The sequence below is a fragment of the Heterodontus francisci genome, unplaced genomic scaffold, assembly GCF_036365525.1.
Source record: "Heterodontus francisci isolate sHetFra1 unplaced genomic scaffold, sHetFra1.hap1 HAP1_SCAFFOLD_632, whole genome shotgun sequence".
NCBI lineage: Eukaryota > Metazoa > Chordata > Chondrichthyes > Heterodontiformes > Heterodontidae > Heterodontus > Heterodontus francisci.
This window is the reverse complement of record NW_027141616.1, coordinates 194,645-214,413: the sequence shown is the minus strand read 5'-3', so window position 1 is coordinate 214,413 and position 19,769 is coordinate 194,645.

Below are 19,769 nucleotides of genomic sequence, written 5' to 3'. Positions count from 1 at the left end.
TTTATGAATCTACCTGTCAGTGGTCCTGAGTTGGGGTGACATGGAAACAGCGTCTGTCTCTCCTGCTCTGTTTGATTGATGGATTGAAATGTGTCTCTGGAACTATTTCTGCTGTCTGAGACTGTGGAACTGATGACCTGTCTGTGTCTCTGCGCTCTGTGAGTGATAATGTACGGACTGTGTGTGAGAAGGAGCTGGTGACACTCTTCCTTGTAACTTGGGTGGAGGAAAAATGACATTTACTCTGGTTTCTTCAATTATTTGCTTGTTGGAACAAAAGTATGTTTACAACTCAAATACAGGTGAGGTCGAAGAGACAGAGTTTTAATTAATTTAATCCCTCAAATAATAAACATTATGGATACCTGCAAAAGAACCTCAGCCACACAAATATTGTCATTGTTTCACTCCACTACAATAACAGTTTCTTCCCATTCTGTCTCCCTCCCCTTGTCCACACACAACCCGAGAATAGTCTCTCCCTTCCCCCACTCACTCCATGTTCCGGGACCGGTTTCCGCTCCACTCCGCCTCTTACAAACAGCCCCGCCTCCCCCTGAACTTGCCCCGGACTCGATGCTGATCTCTGAGTCCATCTGCGGACACGCTCCCAAAGCGATGTGCCGCTGGAAGGAGGCTGCTGTTTGCTCCCTTCCCCCAGGACCGGGATCTCTCCGTTTGCGGCTGTTTTAAACCATCTTCTTCCGCTCACAGGTAGTGCTGGGGGAGGGGAGCGCAGGCGCAGATTTCTGCAACAATTCCGCAAACAGATACATGGAAAATTTCCGGGACAGAATGAGGCCATTCGGCCCATCGTGTCCGCGCCAGCGCAAAGAGAGCGATCCAGCCTCATCCCACAGTTTATTGTTATTGGACAGTGAAGTGTGAAAACAGAAACGGACAGTCAAGATGTGGGGAGTTACACAAAGAGAATCTATTATAGGCACCAGGTGAGAAGTGTGAAGGACACATTTTAAACAGCGGCTGTTTGGTTTCGCTTGAACGGTTAGACCATGGGAGCGGGAACTGGAAATCTGACCTGTGTAAAAGTCCCTGCTCCGTCGGTCAGTCCCATTCATGGCCCAGTGGATTGTTTCTGGATGTCATTAAATTGTTGGAAAATGGCCAAAGCCCCTGGTATGCAGTAGCTGGGGGCTGCAGGACTGCAGTGGAATCAGACACTGACTCTGTTTCTGTTGCTGGGTTTCCTTTGTGATTGTTCATAATGATTATTCATTGAAACATTGTTTTGGTCACATTTGTATCTTCTACCACACCTCTTCCTGATTTTTTTTATTCGTTCATGTGATGTGGGAATCGCTGGCTAGGCCAACATTTATTGCCCATCCCTAATTGTCCTTGAGAAGGTGGTGGTGAGCTGCCTTCTTGAACAGCTGCAGTCCATGTGGGTTAGATACTCTTAGAAAGGGAGTTCCAGGATTTTGATTGGGGAGGCAGTGATGCAGTGGTATTGTCACTGGATGAATACCCCAGAAACCCAGGGCCTTGTTCTGGGGACATGGGTTCAAATCCCACCGTGGCAAAATGTTGAATTTATTTACTAAGTCTGGAATTAAATGAAGCTCGTTTTATGATGGCCATGAAACCATTGTTGGTTGTTGTAAAAACCCATCTGGTTCACTATTTTCCTTCTGGGAAGGAAATCTGCTCTCCTTACTTGGTCCGGCCTACATGTGACTCCAGACCCACAGCAATGAATTTGACTCTTAAATGCCCTGTGAAATGGCCTAGCAAGCCTCTCAGTTGTATCTAACTGCAACAAAGTCAATTATAAATACCTTTTCTTCCTACAGGCAAATACTTGAAGGAAGTGGAATAAATCCACACATAGTAAGTACAGTATCACCCACAGAGAGCAGACATCAGTTCCACCAACAACAGAAGTAGTCAGACTGGCACTGATCTCAAGTTCCAGAGACATTCATTCAATCCAACAGTCACACAGAGCAGGAAAGACTGAAGTTGTTTCCATTTCACCCCAACTCAGTCCCACTGACAGGTAGATACATCAATCCCAGTCCAAAATCACACCCACTATCAGATTGCAAGGCACTGTGTCACTCTCATAAGAGAGCAGCCTTAACTGCAAATTCAATGTCCGATAGAACAGACAAACAGTACCTGATTGCAAGGTACAGAATTAATCTCAATAATGTACCCAGACTGCAGACTGAGCTACATGTTACACACCACTCCACAAAACTGACAAAGGGTCAGACTGGAAGACGCAATATTAATTCCATTGCTACGAGTTGAATGAAGCTGACCTCACATACCAGGCCATCAATCAGATTGTAAAATATATTGCCATTCTCAAATTGTGTTCACAGTGATACTGATTGAATACTAGACCAAAACTCTCACACAATATCTGATTAAAACCAACAGCTATTAACTTCAGTTGATCCACCTTTCAATTAGATGCAAGTCAGAATACATTGATGGAACATTAAGGTGTGAAACACATCCTTTCCAACACCATACCTGACCGATACAGAATGCATCCCAAACTCACATGGAACACCAGATACTGAGAGCAACTGAATGAATCCCACATTCATACATGGCTACAGACGGAGTGTAACAAAGGAGTCACTATCACATGATCAGAAACAAAGACTGATGGAGACAGAATGAATTGCACACTTATGCACAGAATCAGGGACTAAGATTTACAGAATGCAATCATACAGAATACCAGAGTCTCACACAGACAAAATGAATCCTACACTCACATATCAACCCTCAGACTGACAGATACAGAATTAATCACACTCTCACACACAGCACCAATGTTATACAAGTATAGAATGAGTCTAAATGAATACAAGAGATGGAGTGATTGTGAGTGTGGGATTTATTCTCATTCAGCCCTCGGCACTGAGAGATGCAGAATAATTTCAGTTGCTTACCATACCTGAGAATGGCAGACAGAGGATGTATCCCAAAGGGTGGCACAGTGTTGCAGCAGTTAGTACCACAGCCTCACAGCTCCAGCAACCTGGGTTCGGTTCTGGGTACTGCCTGTGCGGAATTTGCAAGTTCTCCCTGTGACTGTGGTTTTCCGCCGGGTGCTCCAGTTTCCTCCCACAGCCAACGACTTACAGGTTGATAGGTAAATTGGCCATTGTAAATTGCCCCTCATGTAGGTAGGTAGGTGGTAGGAGAATTGAGGGAAGGTGGGGATGTGGGAGGGAATATGGGATTAATGTAGGATTAGTATAAATGGGTGGCTGATGGTTAGCACAGACTCAGTGGGCTGAAGGGCCTGTTTCAGTGCTGTATCTCTCTATGACTCACGCACAGTACCAGAGATTGACAGATACAAACTGAATTTTACACTTACATTCAACTCCAGGTGTTAACAGGTATGGAATTAATATCATATTCACACACAGTACCAGGCACTGGCACGAATGAGTGAGACCTGCATTCAGATGCAATACCAGAGACTAACTGACATTCAGTAATTACCAGTGACATTTAGTTTCAGTTACTGACTAAAACAGAATTAATCCTATTTAGTTTCAGAGAGTGATGGATAAGGAAGGATATCAACATCTTTATAGAGTGCCCAAGGCAGATGGATGAAACTTATACTCACATAGAGTATCAGAGACTGTCATATTTTTATTAATCCATCATGGACACACAGGAACAGAGCCTGGCATACAGATGCGCACACTCAGACATAATACCAAAGATTCAAAGATATAGAAGAAATACCACATTCACTGACAGTGTTAGAGACTGACAAACACACTCACATACTGTTCCAGAAATTGACAGCTGCAGAATGAATCCCATACTCACATACAGTGCCAGAGATTGACAGGTAGAGAATGAATTCCACATTCAGACACTACCACAACCTCACAAACACTGAATTAATCCCATACTCAGGCACAATGTCAGAGGAAAACAGAGACTGAATAGATTCCACACTCACACACAGAATGAGAGACCACAGTTACAGAAAGAAAACTCCTCCCCCCACCAAACACACCAAGTATCAGACACAGAATGAATCCCAGACTCATGTATAGCAGCTCTGACAGATACAAAGTGCTTTCCACACTCAACAAAGAACAAAGAACAGTACAGCACAGGAACAGGCCATTCGGCCCTCCAAGCCTGCGCCGATCTTGATGCCTGCCTAAATTAACACCTTCTGCACTTCCGGGGCCCATAACCCTCTATTCCCTTCCTATTCATATATTTGTCAAGATGTCTCTGAAATGTCGCTATCGTATCTGCTTCCACCACCTCCCCTGGCAGCAAGTTCCAGGCACTCACCACCCTCTGTGTAAAAAACTTGCCTCGCACATCCCCTCTAAACTTTGCCCCTCGCACCTTAAACCTATGTCCCCTAGTAACTGACTCTTCCAGCCTGGGAAAAAGCTTCTGACTATCCACTCTGTCCATGCCGATCATAACTTTGTAAACCTCTATCATGTCGCCCCTCCACCTCCGTCGTTCCAGTGAAAACAATCCGAGTTTTTCCAACCTCTCCTCATAGCTAATGCCCTCCAGACCAGGCAACATCGTGGTCAACCTCCTCTGTACCCTCTCCAAAGCCTCCACGTCCTTCTGGTTGTGTGGCGACCAGAATTGCATGCAATATTCTTTGTGTGGCCTAACTAAGGTTCTGTACAGCTGCAACATGACTTGCCAATTTTTATACTCTATGCCCCGACCGATGAAGGCAAGCATGCCGTATGCCTTCTTGACTACCTTATCCACTTGCGTTGCCACTTTCAGTGACCTGTGGACCTGTACGCCCAGATCTCTCTGCCTGTCAATACTCCTAAGAGTTCTGCCATTTACTGTATACCTCCCACCTGCATTAGACCTTCCAAAATGCATTACCTCACATTTGTCCGGATTAAACTCCATCTGCCATTTCTCCGCCCAAGTCTCCAACCGATCTATATCCTGCTGTATCCTCTCACAATCCTCATCATTATCTGCAACTCCACCAACCTTTGTGTCGTCCGCAAACTTACTAATCAGACCAGCTACATTTTCCTCCAAATCATTTATATATGCTACAAATAGCAAACGTCCCAGCACTGATCCCTGCGGAACACCACTAGTCACATCCCTCCATTCAGAAAAACACCCATCCACTGTTACCCTCTGTCTTCTGTGACTGAGCCAGTTCTGTATCCATCTTGCCAGCTCACCTCTGATCCTGTGTGACTTCACCTTTTGTACCAGTCTGCCATGCGGGACCTTGTCAAAGGCTTCACTAAAGTCCATATAGACAACATTCACCGCCCTTCCCTCATCAATCATCTTCGTCACTTCCTCAAAAAACTCAATCAAATTAGTAAGACACGACCTCCCCTTCACAAAACCATGCTGTCTCTCGCTAATAAGTTCGTTTGTTTCCAAATGGGAGTAAATCCTGTCCCGAAGAATCCTCTGTAATAATTTCCCTACCACTGACGTACGGCTCATCGGCCTATAATTTCTTGGATTATCCTTACCACCCTTCTTAAACAAAGGAACAACATTGGCTATTCTCCAGTCCTCTGTGACCTCACCTGTAGCCAATGAGGATGCAAAGATTTCGGTCAAGGCCCCAGCAATTTCTTCCCTTGCCTCTCTCAGTATTCTAGGGTAGATCCCATCAGGCCCTGGGGACCTATCTACCTTAATGCTTTGCAAGACACCCAACACCTCCTCCTTTTTGATAATGAGATGACTGAGACTATCTACACTCCCTTCCCTAGGCTCATCATCCACCAAGTCCTTCTCCTTGGTGAATACTGATGCAAAGTACTCATTTAGCTCCCGAAATGCTCCCCCACTGAAACTTCGACCACCTGGCCGGGCTCATTCCCCAATACCAGATCCAGAATGGCCCCATCCCTAGTTGGACTATCTACATACTGTTTCAAGAAGCCCTCCTGGATGCTCCTGACAAATTCCGACCCATCCAAGCCCCTAGCACTAAGTGAGTCCCAGTCAATATTGGGGAAGTTAAAATCACCTACCACTACAACCCTGTTACCTTTACATCTTTCCAAAATCTGTCTACATATCTGCTCCTCTACCTCCCACTGGCCGTTGGGAGGCCTGTAGTAAACCTCCAACATCGTGACTGCACCCTTCCTATTCCTGAGCTCCACCCATATTGCCTCGCTGCATGACCCCTCTGAGGTGTCCTCCCGCAGTACAGCTGTGATATTCTCCTTAACCAGTAATGCAACTCCCCCACCCCTTTTACATCCCCCTCTATGCCGCCTGAAGCTTCTAAAGTCTGGAACATTTAGCTGCCAATCCTGCCATTCCCTCAACCAAGTCTCTGTTATAGCAACAACATCATATTTCCAAGTACTAATCCAAGCTCTAAGTTCATCTGCCTTACCTGTTATACTTCTCGCATTGAAACAAATGCACTTTAGTCCATCAGTCCCGCTGTGCTCAGCAACATCTCCCTGCCTGCTCTTCCATGCATTACACATGCATTGCCAGAAACTGCTCACACATGCATTACCAGAAACTGACAAATACAGTGTTAATCTCACACCCACACACTGGACCAGTGAATGACAGATAGGTAATGAATTTCACTGAGGGTCAGTACCAGAGACTGACAGATAAAAAAATGATTTTCAGTCTCACAGGCAAGACAACAGATTTATGACAACATTAAAACCAATGATTGGTTAAATAAAATGCATTAATAGCTCTTCTCCACTCCTAGTATTTCTAAATCTCACACATTCACGATAATGTGAACAATTATTTCCTGTTGCATCCCTCGCAGATTTGTAAACTTCACTGTATTGGAGTGAGGTGACATCTACTGGCTGGAAGCAAGAATTTCAGTAGAGTGGCAGAAACTCCCAAAGTCTGTCAGGTTTAAAGAAACATTGCAATATGAGGAAATAATGAAGGGGGTTTGATAGGGTAGACAGAGACATGTTTCCACTTGTGGGAAAAAAGGGCCAGAAATTTAAAATTGTCATTAATAAAAGAAATGAGGAATTAATGAAAAATGTGTTTATGTAGTGAGTGCTTAGAATCTGGAACATGCTACCACAGGGAGAGGTTGAGGCGAATAGTATCGGTGCACTTAAGGGGAAGCTTAACAAATGTATGGGGTGAAAGGAATAGAGGAATATACATATAGGGCTTTATTTTTCTGTTATTCATTTATATGAAGCAGGATGGCTGGAAATATGTGTAGAGCACAGAGCAGTTGGGATGATCCCAATGCAGTGTTTTGTCTGGATGGATCTGCCCAGAACACTTGTGATGCAGGAGCTGGGAGCTTCAGTACTTCAGTGGAGACAGTCACTGATGCTGGTTTTCATTTGCAGGTGTTCTTAATGAATATTAATTGAGAAATTAAATTGATCACTTTGATATTTTGCACCTCACCTGTTCTTGAGTTATAAGATATATTTTTTCTTCATACAGGCAAATACTTGAAGCAATTGTGATGAATGTGATGGTTGCTGCACTCGAGGCACAAGGAACAGTGCAGCCAACTCCTCTCACACACAGTAGGTACATTATCACTCAGAGTACAGAGGTACAGATAGTTCATCAGTTCCCTTGTCTCAGAATGCAGAAGTAGTCAGACCCGCATTGATCCCGAGTTCCAGAGTCATATTTTCAATCCAACAATCAAAAAAAGCGGGAGAGAAATAAATTGTTTGTGTTTCACCCCAACTCAGTACCACTGACAGGCAGATACATCAATCCCAGGTCAAAATCGCACCCACTAGCAGATTGAAATGCAATGTGTCAATCTAAATATAATGCAGACTTAGCTATCAATTAAATATCAGATAGAATTGGCACACAGTATTGACTGAATGGCACAGAATCTGACCTAATGATGTACCCTGAGTTTTTAATTAAATACCATACCCAAAGCTCACGCCTATTGATTATAAAAGATGATTAACCATCCCAATAGTGTACCCTGAGATACAAGTTACATACAAGTTCAACATTCATTACAGTAAAATATTTAAAAGGGCTGAAAAATCGCGTAACCTGAGACACAAATTAGATACCAGTTCAAAACTCACCCACACCATGAAAAATTTCTCAATATTACATACCATTCTAAAAACAGATACAATATCAAACTGAAATACAGTATCAGTTCCATTAGTACAGATTGAGCTAAACATTGCCAGTCCAAAAATCACACACAGGGCTGAATTTTATAAGCCCGCTGCCGAAATCGATGGCCGGTGAAAACAATGGTGGTCTGCTCGTGCGGGCCACACGTCGTGGATCCACTGCGATCCTAAGTGTGGCGGCTCATTTAAATAGCCGGGGTGGGCCACCTCCCGCCGATCACGTGTAAGGGGCGAACTGACCATCCCTGGCAATGGTGTCAGCTGCCTGTGCGCAGGTGCTGATACCATTTTTAAAGGGCTTTGAGCCCTACCTTTAAATTTAAATATTTAAACCACAAGGACATAAAAATAAACAAAGACATTTCTTCTGCCTCTCTCCCACCCCCAATAACAATTAAATTAATGACTTGCCCTCTCTCCCCAAAAACACTTATCTTGTCCACCTGACCTTCCGCCCCTCCCCCCCCAAAGTGCATAAACTTTAACCTCAAACCCTTCCCACCATCCCCTACACCAATATATTACTTTGACCACGTTCCCCCTCCCTCCTGCACTAAGAAACTTACCTCCTTCCCCCTGCCCATGAGTGTGTGCCTCATTTCCCGGGACAGGGATCCGAAGGCGCAGGAGTGCCAGCCACCAGGCCGAAGATGGGAGCAGGAACTCAGGTGGGTACGTAAATATAATTAGTGCATTAATTTACATATATTTGAATATGCAAATGGAGATCTGGTCGCCGAGCGGCGGGAAGCGGGGTGCCGCCATGAGGACTCGCCACCACCAGCAATATCAGCGGGTCGGATCCTCCCAGCCTCTCCCGGAGGCATTTTCTGCTGCCCCCTCCCCACATGAAAGGCAATGTCGGGTGGGGGTCTGTAAAATCCAACCCACAGTATCCGATTGTGCAATGCTTGTAAATTGTAAACTGTGGTGTAAATTAGATGTCAGTACAGAACTCACCCAAACTGAAGAATTGAAAAATACAGGAGACTGAATTACACATTATTTACCAGCCATAAAAACATATACAGTATCAGAATGAAATACAGTATCAATTTCATTTGTGTAGACTGAGCTCCACATTACAAACCAGTAAAAAATCTAATCTAACAGAGGTATGGAGGTTTTAGTGGTTGTGGTACAGGATTAATCCAGAAGTCTCGACTAATGATTCAGAGACATGAGTTTAAATTCCACTACAGCAGCTGGGTAATTTAAATTCAGTTAATTAAATAAATCTGGAATAAAAAAAATCTAGTCTCAGCACTGGTGACCCTGGAGCTACTGGATTGCTGTCAAAAAATCCATCAGATTCATGAATGTCCTTGAGAGAAGGAAATCTGCCATTCTGACCCAGTCTGAAGTATAAGTGATTCCAGGCCCACAGCAATGTGATTGAATCTTAACTGTCCTCTGAAATGGCCCAGCAAACCACTCAGCTGTATTGAAAGTGCAATTAGGGATGGTCAATAAATGCTGACCTTGCCAGTGACACTAACGTCCTGTGAATTAATAAACAAGCATTATCAGACTTAGAGATAACATTATCTATTCCATTGGAACCGGCTGAAGTACAGATAACATAGCACTCCAAAAATCTATAGTGTTCGAGTGAAAGATACTGTCTCAATTATTGATTGCAGCCTGAGCTCCACATTACATACCAATCTAAAATCGCATACAGTTTCAGACTGAGATACAATATTTATTCCATTACTGCAACAGAACTACATGTTCCACATTATTGAATAGGCCTGGGCTCCTTTCTCTGGAAAGAAGGAGGCTCAGTGTTCAGGCTAATAGAAGCATTGGCTATGAAAGGATTTGATAGGGTAGAGGTAGAGATTTTTCACACTTGTGGGAAAAGTTGTGAATAGGAAATAGTCAGTAATAAATCAAATAAATAATTCAGTAGAAACTTCTTCATCCTGCTTTGACCGTGGTTAGAATCTGTAACATGCCACCACATGCAGCAGTTGAGTTAATGAACATTGCTACATTTAACAGCAAGTTAAATGATTATATGAGGCAGAAAAGATTTGAGGAATTTGCTGATCAGATTAGATGAAGTAGAGTTGGAGGAGGCTCATGTGGAAATGCAAAATCTTGGACAGAATAGCCTGTCTCTTTGCTGTAAATTCTATGTAATTCTGTGTAGAATGAATTCAGAACAGCAAAACATCCCAGAGATTAATGGTTACGGAATATATCCCATAAACAGAATCCCAGAGACTTACAGATACTGAACAAAAGCCACACTCACAGGCTGTCGCAGAGACTGACGGATACTGAAAAAACCCACACTCACAGGCAGTACCAGAGATTGACAGATACTGAACAAGACCCACACTCACAGATAGTACCAGAGACTGACAGATACTGAATGAAACCCACATTCACAGGCAGTACCAGAGACTGACAGATACTGAACAAAACCCACACTCACAGGCAGTACCAGAGATTGACAGATACTGAATGAAACCCACACTCATAGACAGTACCAGAGACTGATACTGAATGAGTCCCAGATTCAAAAAGTTACAGTGGCTGAGAATTACAACAATATTCCTACACTCACATACTGTACCAGTAGCTTAAAGATACAGAATGAATCACACACTCAAATACCATACATGAGACTGAGATACAGAATGAGTCCACTCTATCACACAGTACTGACAGATACAGAATGGATCATAAAGTCACATGCACCAACAGAGACCTATTAGCACAGTATGAATCCTACTGTCACATACACGACTAGAATATGACTGACTGCAGCATGAATCCCATACTCCCACTCAGTAACCAAGACTGACCGTTAGCCGCATATAAAGAATAATTTGCATTCTCATGTCTGGGACAACAGGCTGGCTGATGTGGCACAATGGTACAATTAATGTTTGGACAAACTCAATGCAATTCTGGCTCGTCTCCATTCCCAATATTTCTAAGTTCCACCTGTCCAACATAAGCTGAACAATTATTGCATGTTGTGACTGACGGTCTGATCTGTAAACTGCACTGTATCACAGATTGCTGACATTTGCTAACTGGAAATGAGAACTGTAACATAGGAGAAGAAATTTACACAGTCTGTCAAGGTTAAAGAAGCAGGTAATGTGAGGTAATAGATTTTGTCTGTAAGTGCTACACTCATATTGTTTTATATTTTTCTATTGAAAATAAAGGTAATTGATTCTTACTTTAAAAAGTTGCCTTCAATTAGATATTTGTAAATGTGCCCTGTTATATTTTACACTGCATTGAGCAGTATTTCTGTCTGATTTTTTAGGATACGATTTACATCACTTCAAATAAAGAAAACATAACTACACAAAGAACTGAGCACAACGCTGAAAGTTTCACAGCAAATAGTCAAAAGGGAAAGGGATGAAATACAAATAAAAATCTGAAATACTGAAAACACTCAGCCAGTCCAGAAACAACTGTGGAGAAGAGAAGCTCAGGTTAATGGTCCAGTTCTGTGACCCTTCTATAGACCTGAAACGTTGCTCCTGCCTTCCTCTCTCCACAGATACTGCTGGAACTGCTGAGTGTTTCCAGAATCTTCTGTTATTCAGATTTCCAGCAAGTTTCTCTTTTTGAAGAATGAAATATTCCCTGGGAAGGAATTGTAAGATTTTGGTTCGGTCTTCACAGATACACAAAGAAGGGGGCCGAGCTCATAATGTGATTTTAAAATAGTTTATTAAGAAGCAACAGTTTAATGTAATATTAAGAAGTATCAGCTTAAATATGAACAGTTTAAATATGATGATGCGTAAGCTAAATAGATGAATTAGACGTACGACCCATAACAGATTGAATGGATTACCGATCCGGATCATACAGTGGGGAAGAACAGTGTTGACAGCCTCCCTGTCGATGAAGCAGGCGAGGTGTTGGTGTTGGTGTCCTCAGTCTTCTTCAGCCAACCAAAGCGTTAGGCCAAAGTCTAACACTCAGCTGAAGCCGAGCTTTGGGAAGCTCTCCTGTCTGAATAAGACTGACTATTTCCCTGTCGAGCACCTGTTTATATACTTTATTTCTAGGGACTGGTACCCTCTGTCAATCACTTGTGCCAACACTTCTAACCAATGAATACAGGACAGGTAACTGAAGTATCAGAGTGGCCACCCCCGCCCCCCCCCCGCCCACAACAACTTTGTCCATCACTTTTGCTCAAGGTCATTTTATACTGGAGGCCATTTGTTAGCTTTCACTAGACACTTGTACTGATAACAGGGTACACAAAGTGCTGGAAGACTCCCTGTATCAGTTCAGGAATGTCTATGGTGCCCAGTGGCTTCTATATGACCACCTCAGGAACAGCATACTCCTCAGCCCCTATCTTTATTTATACCAGTGCTGACCCTGGCTACGAAGAACTGCTCCTCTCTCCCTTTGGAGAGAGAGAGAGAAACAGCTTTTCTGTGGGTGGCCTCATGCTATGCCTGCTATTTTAATTTTATTTATTTCAACATACAGCACTGAAACAGGCCCTTCGGACCACTGAGTCTGTGCTGACCATCGATCACCCATTTATACTAATCCAACATTAATCCCATATTCCTACCACATCTCCCCACACCTATACAAGGGGCAATTTATCATGGTCAATTTACCTATCAACCTGCAAGTCTTTGGCTGTGGGAGGAAACCGGAGCACCCAGCGAAAACCCACATGGTCGCAGGGAGAACTTGCAAACTCCACACAGGCAGTACCCAGAATCGAACCCGGGTCGCTGCAGCTGTGAGGCTGCGGTGCTAACCACTGCACCACTGTGCCGCTATGATATATTTCTCTAAGCATTCTACATTATTATGAGAAGAACCAGTTATTAAAGGTCCCATTTCTTACAGAATGGAACTTTGCATAAGAAATAGGATTAGGCCACTCGGCCCTTCGAAATAGCTCTGCCATTCAATAAGATCACGGCTGATTTCCTACCTCAACTCCATCTCACTACACTAGCACAGATCCCTTGATCACCTAAGTGTCCAAAAACCTATTGATCTCTCTCTTGAATATACGCAATGATTGAGCATCCACAGCTCTCTGGGGAAGAGAATTCCAAAGATTAACAACCATGAGAGTGAAAAGAAATCTCTTCTCAGTCCTGAATGACTGAGCCCTTCACACTGAGACTATGAGCCTTTTTTCTCGGTTTGCCAGCCAGAGGAAACAGATTCCCTGTATCGATTTTGTCAAACCGCTTAAGATTTTTATTTGTCAGCAGGATTACTTGTCATTCTTCTAAATTCTGGGGAATTCTGGCATAGTCTACTCGAGCTTTTCTCACACATGGATGACGTCGCCGTCTTCTGATCGGACCCGCTGTCTGTGCGCAGACTGATGAGCATCTGCGACCAGTTCAAACTGGCCTCGGGAGCCAAAGTTAACAACGGCAAGAGCAAGGCCATGTTCTTTGGGAACTGGGCTGACCGATCCTTTGTCCCCTTCACCAGAAGGTCAGACTACCTGAAGGTGCTGGGGATATGATTCGGAAGGGCTGGGACGTGCACCAAAACCTGGAAGGAGCGAGTAGCCAAGATATATCATTAACTGAGCATGTGGGAGCAGCGATCTCTCTCCATTGTGGGTAAGAACCTGGTTATCAGATGTGAGGCGCTCACATTGTTTCTGTACGTGGTGCAGGTCTGGCCCATACCCCACTCCTGCGCTGTGGCGGTCACCCGAGCCATTTTCCGCTTCATCTGGGGACCCAAAATAGACTGGGTCGGAGGGACACGATGTTCAAACCTCCGGATAAGGGTGGGAAAAATGTACCCAACGTCGCCCTCATCCTGATGACCAGCTTCATGTGCGGCTGCATCAAGCTGTGCGTAGACCTCCAGTACGCAAACTCCAAGTGTCACTACATGCTGAGGTTCTATCTGTCCCAGTGTTGTGAAGGTTGGGCCTGGTCACATTGCCGCGGAATGCTCCATCCAGTTGGACCGTGCTGTACCACCTATCCTTCGTGGGAAAGTTTCTGCGGAAAAACACCTTTGACCACCAATCCATCAGGCAGTGGTCTGTACGGAATGTCCTCAAGGCCCTGCAGGAAAAGTAGATGGTGGATCCAGTCGGATGGTTCCCTGAGCAGACTGCCAAAGTCATTTGGCAGAATGCCTCATCACCAGACCTTTCAAACAAGCACCAAGATGTAGCTTGGCTGGTGGTGAGAAGAACCCACCCCATCAGATCCTTCCTGCACACCCAAAGTCTCAACCCTCCGCACAATGCCCTCGAGGTGGCTGTGGTGGGGAAGAGACGGTTGCCCACCTCCTTCTGGAATGTGTCTTTGCAAAGCAGGTGTGGAAAGAGGTGCAGTGGTTTTTGGTTCATCCCAATCAGCTCTGTAACACAGGAGTCTGTGCTCTACGGGCTGTTCCCAGGGACGCACACCGAGATAAACATCAACTGCTGCTGGAGGACTATCAGTTTGGTGAAAGACGCCCTTTGGTCCGCCTGAAACTTGCTGTTCTTCCAGAGCAAAGAGTTGTCCATGACCGAATGTTGCAGACTGGCACATTCCAAGGTCCAGGACTACGTGCTGAGGGACGCACTAAAGCTTGGGGCAGCCGCAGCAAAGGCTCAATGGGGAAAGACCACTGTGTAAGGTCCCCCCATCAAGCTGAATGGAGGGGCTGGATCCATGAAAAACCCCTTGAACTTTATCGGGAAAATTTCGTGTGCTGTAAAATTTAAAAATGTATCTGGCATGACAAATGAAATGGAAGGGTTGTGAGGCAACTCACTCCTGTATTGAAGCAAACTGACCTCCTTTACACTGTTTGTATTTTTTGACTTGATGCTGTTTGAAACTGTTTGGTAATGTATTTTTTTTACAGATTTTGATGAATAAAGTATATTCTGGAAATTAAAAAAAGTCTGGAAGAGGTAAAAGCAGCGGGAAAGCTCGGTTCAAGGCCAAGTCTCGCTCCTCCCAGGCTGCAGTTCCCGGTGGGCCGTGTTCACAGGCTCCTGAGAAAGGGTAACTATGCTGAGCGTGTGGGTGCCGGAGCCCCGGTCTATCTGGCTGCTGTGCTCGAGTATCTGACAGCTGAAATCCTCGAGCTGGCTGGTAATGCGGCCCGGGACAACAAGAAGAGCCGCATCATCCCCAGACACCTGCAGCTGGCCGTCCGCAACGACGAGGAGCTCAACAAGCTGCTGGGAGGGGTGACCATCGCTCAGGGCGGGGTGCTGCCTAATATCCAGGCCGTGCTGCTGCCCAAGAAAACCAGCACTCAGAGCTCTCAGAAACAGTAAATTGGCCAAAATGTCATCCAATAACCCAAAGGTTCTTTTCGGAGCCACCCACAGTCTCTGTGAAAGGGCTGGTTACTGTCAGGATGGAGTCAGTGATGGAGTTATTGTCACAGTGGATTGACCTGTTTCACATCTGTCCTGGTGTGTTTTCCGTTCCCTCTCTGGATTGCGCTCTGTTTCTCTGCTCACACATCCCCCTGTACCCACCCACCCCCAGTTAAATGAAGAACTGAACTACAGGGTTTCAATCAACAATTTAATAAATGCCGCCACCTTCAATTTCATAAATTCGGAGACCCTCCTGATGCATTCATGATAAGTGTTTCGGTGCTGATGAATTAATTTAATAATGACAGTATCTGGGTCAATTCTGGTCTGTTTTTCATTGAGACAGTTTGAATTCAGTTTTTTTTTCCTCCGGTGATCTGAGCGCCACTTCTCAATGAGAATCTGCTCACGGAACAGAGTAAGTGCAGGAAGGAAGAGGCCTTTCTCCGGCTGTTTGTGGACACGGTAAGGGAAACGGAACGGGAAGATACTGCTATTGAAAATCATTGTTGCTTTCTGTCCTCAAACCTGTAATGCAGTCCGAAGAAGGGTCACTGACCCGAAACGTTAACTCTGCTTCTCTTTCCACAGATGCTGCCAGACCTGCTGAGTGATTCCAGCATTTCTTGTTTTTGTTCCTGGAATGCATGTTCCTGGTTTGGCTGCAGTTTCACACTGTTTGTTGTTCTTGAACAGTGAATAGAGGAAATAGAGCCGGGCAGGAGGGATGTGGGCAGTTATGCGAACAACAACTATTGCTGTCATAAAAGCAAAATACTGCAGATGCTGGAAATCTGAAATAAAAACAAGAAATGCTGGAACCACTCAGCAGGTCTGGCAGCATCTGTGGAAAGAGAAGCAGAGTTAACGTTTCGGGTCAGTGACCCTTCTTCAGAACTATTGCTGTCACTCGGTGAGAAGTATCGAGGAAATATTTTAAACAGCGGCTCTCGGTGTCGGTTGAATGGTTGGTCCAATGAGAAACAAGGAAATGGCAGAGACTTTGAACAAGTATTTTGACTCAGTCTTCCTGGTAGAAAACACTAAAAGATTCCCAAGAATAGTAGAAAATCAAGGGGGAAAAGGAGGGAAGGAACTTGAAACAATCACTATCGCCAGAAAAAATGTATGAGGAAAACTAATGGGACTAAAGGCTGACAGATCCCCTGGACCTGATGGCCTGCATCCTAGAGTTTAAAAGAAGTGTCTACAGTGGATGCATTGGCTGTAATCTTAAATTCCCGAGATTCTGGAACAGTCCCAGTGGATATTAAAACCGCAAATGTGAAACCCCTATTCAAAAAGCAGGTAATGATAGGCCTGCTAGCCTAATGTCTGTCATTGGGAAAATGCTGAAATCCATGATTAAGTAAGTGGTAGCAGAACATTCAGAAAATTAAAGTACAATCATGCAGAGTCAACATGGATTTATGAAAAAGAAATCATATTTGACAAAATTATGAGTTCTTTGAGGATGTAACAAGCAGGGTATATGAAGGGGAACCAGTAGATGTAGTGATCTGCTCTGATGGTGCTACCTTCCATGACAGCACTTCTGATATGTCTTCCTTTTTCCTCAACAGAGGATTCCCCCCCCCCCCCCCCCACTGTGGTTGACAGGGCCCTCAACCGTGTCAGGCCCATTTCCCGCACCTCTACCCTCACCCCTTCCCCTCCCTCCCAGAACCGTGACAGGGTTCCCCTTGTCCTCACTTCCACCCCATCAGCCTCCCTATCCAAAGGATCATCCTCCGTCATTTTCGCCACCTCCAGCGTGATGCCACTACCAAACACATCTTCCCCTCCCTTCCCCTGTCAGCATTCTGAAGGGATCTTTCCCTCCGCCACACCCTGGTCCACTCCTCCATTACCCCCACCACCTTGTCCCCTTCCCATGGCACCTTCCCCTGCAATCGCAGGAGGTGTAATACCTGCCCATTTACCTCCTCTCTCCTCACTATCCCAGGCCCCAAACACTCCTTTCAGGTTAAGCAGCAATTTATTTGTACTTCTTTCAATGTAGTATACTGTATTCGCTGCTCACAATGTGGTCTCCTCTACATTGGGGAGACCAAACACAGACTGGTTGACCGCTTTGCGGAACACCTCTGCTCAGTCCACAAGCAGGACCCTGAGCTTCCGGTTGCTTGCCAATTCAACACTCCCCCCTGCTCTCATGCTCACATCTCTATCATGGGCTTGCTGCAGTGTTCCAGTGAACGTCAACGCAAGCTCGAGGAACAGCATCTCATTTTCCAATTAGGCACACTACAGCCTGCCGGACTGAACATTGAGTTCAATAATTTCAGAGCATGATGGGCCCCCCATTTTACTTTCATTTTTAGTTATTTTTTCTTTTTCTTTTTTACATTTTTTTGTATGTTTATTTTATTTCATCTTAGTCTGTTCAGTTGGCTTACCCACTGTTTTTATTTTCATGTCTGTACTTGCTGCTATTCAATTTTCAGTCCATTAATACCCTATCTGTACTAATGCTTTGTCTTTCAACACATCATTAACATATTGTTAGCCTTTGATCCATGACCTTCTGATCAGCTATTCTGTGGCCTTGTCCAATCTACACCTTCTCCTTTGTTATCTGTTGCCCCACCCCCGCTTTACTTGCTTGTAACCTTTGACATTTCTAATATTTGCCAGTTCCGAAGAAGCGTCACTGACCCGAAACGTTAACACTGCTTCTCTCTCCACAGATGCTGCCAGACCTGATGAGTATTTCCAGCATTTCCTGTTTTTATATCAGTAGATGTAGTGTATTTGAAAGGTGTTCGATAAAGTGCCATGTAAAAGGTTACAACACAAGATAAGAGTTCATGGTGTTCAGGTGTAATATATTAGCATGGATAGAGGATTGGCTAACTAACAAGAAACAGGGAATTGGGTTCAATGGGTCATTTTTCAGTTTGGCAAACTAACTAATGGTGTGCCACAGGGATCGGTGTTGGGGCCTCAACTACTTACAATCTATAATTACTGGCTTAGATGAAGGGACCGAGTGTATTGTAACCAAATTTGCTGGTGATACAAAGATGGGTGGGAAAGCAAGTTGTGAGGAGGACACAAAGAGTTTGCAAAGGGATAAAGACAGGTTAAGTCTGCGGACAAAAGTTTGGCAATGAAGTATAATGTGGGAAAATGTGAGGTTATCCACTTTGGTATGACGTAAAGAAAAGCAGAATATTATTTAAATAGAGAGAGACTGCAGAATGCTGTGGTACAGAGGGATCTGGGTGTCCTTGTATATGAATCACAAAATATTAGCATGAAAGTACAGCAAGTAATTAGGAAGGCAAATGGAATGTTGGCCTTTGTTCCAATGGGGATGGAGTATAAATGTGCAAGTTGTTGGTTCGACCACACCTTGAGTGTTGCATGCAGTTTTAGTCTCCTTATTTATGGAGAGATATATTTGCATTGGAGGTAGTTCAGGCAAGTGCCACTAGGTTGATTTCTGGGATGAAGGTGTTGTGTTATGTGGAAAGGTTGACCTGGTTGTGGTGCACTCATTGGAGTTTAGAAGAATGAGAGTCGATCTTATTGAAATATATAAGATTCTGAGGGGGCTTGACAGGGTATCTACTGAGATGATGTTTCCCCTCATGAGGGAATCAAGAACTCGGGGGAACAGTTTCAAAATAAGGGGTCTCATTTTCGATGGAGTTGAGGAGGAATATCTTCTCTCAAAGGGCTGCTATTCTTTGGAATTCTCTACCCAAGCGGATGGTGGAGGCTGGTCATTGAATATATTCAAGGCTGAGTTAGACTGACTTTTGATATACAAGGGAGTGAAGGGTTATAGGGGCAGGCAGGATAGTGAAGTTGAGGCCATGATTAGATCTGCCATGATCTTATTGAATGGTGGAGCATTCAATTGGTGGAATGGCCTAATCCTGCTCCTAGCTATTATGTTCTTATGTTATAATGCCAGATGGAAATAAAACCTGACTTATGCATACATCCCTGCTCCAGCAGGTATTCCCATTCATGGAGCAGTGCAGATGTTGGGTTGTTCCTTGATGTCACTAACTTGTAAAACTACCAAAGCAAACCTGATCAGCAGAAGCTGAGTGCTGCAGTGGAATCAGACACTGACACTCTTTGTATTCCTGGTTGGTCATAATGATTATTAATTGAAATATTAAATTCATGTTATGCCAAAAACCACACCTGCCAAAAATGAGACATATTAATTTCGTCATATGGAACATTATTTTTTGAACTGTTATGGACTTGAAATACCTTGTTTAAAAAGACCACAACAATGGCTGAAAATATGGCTGCACATTTGC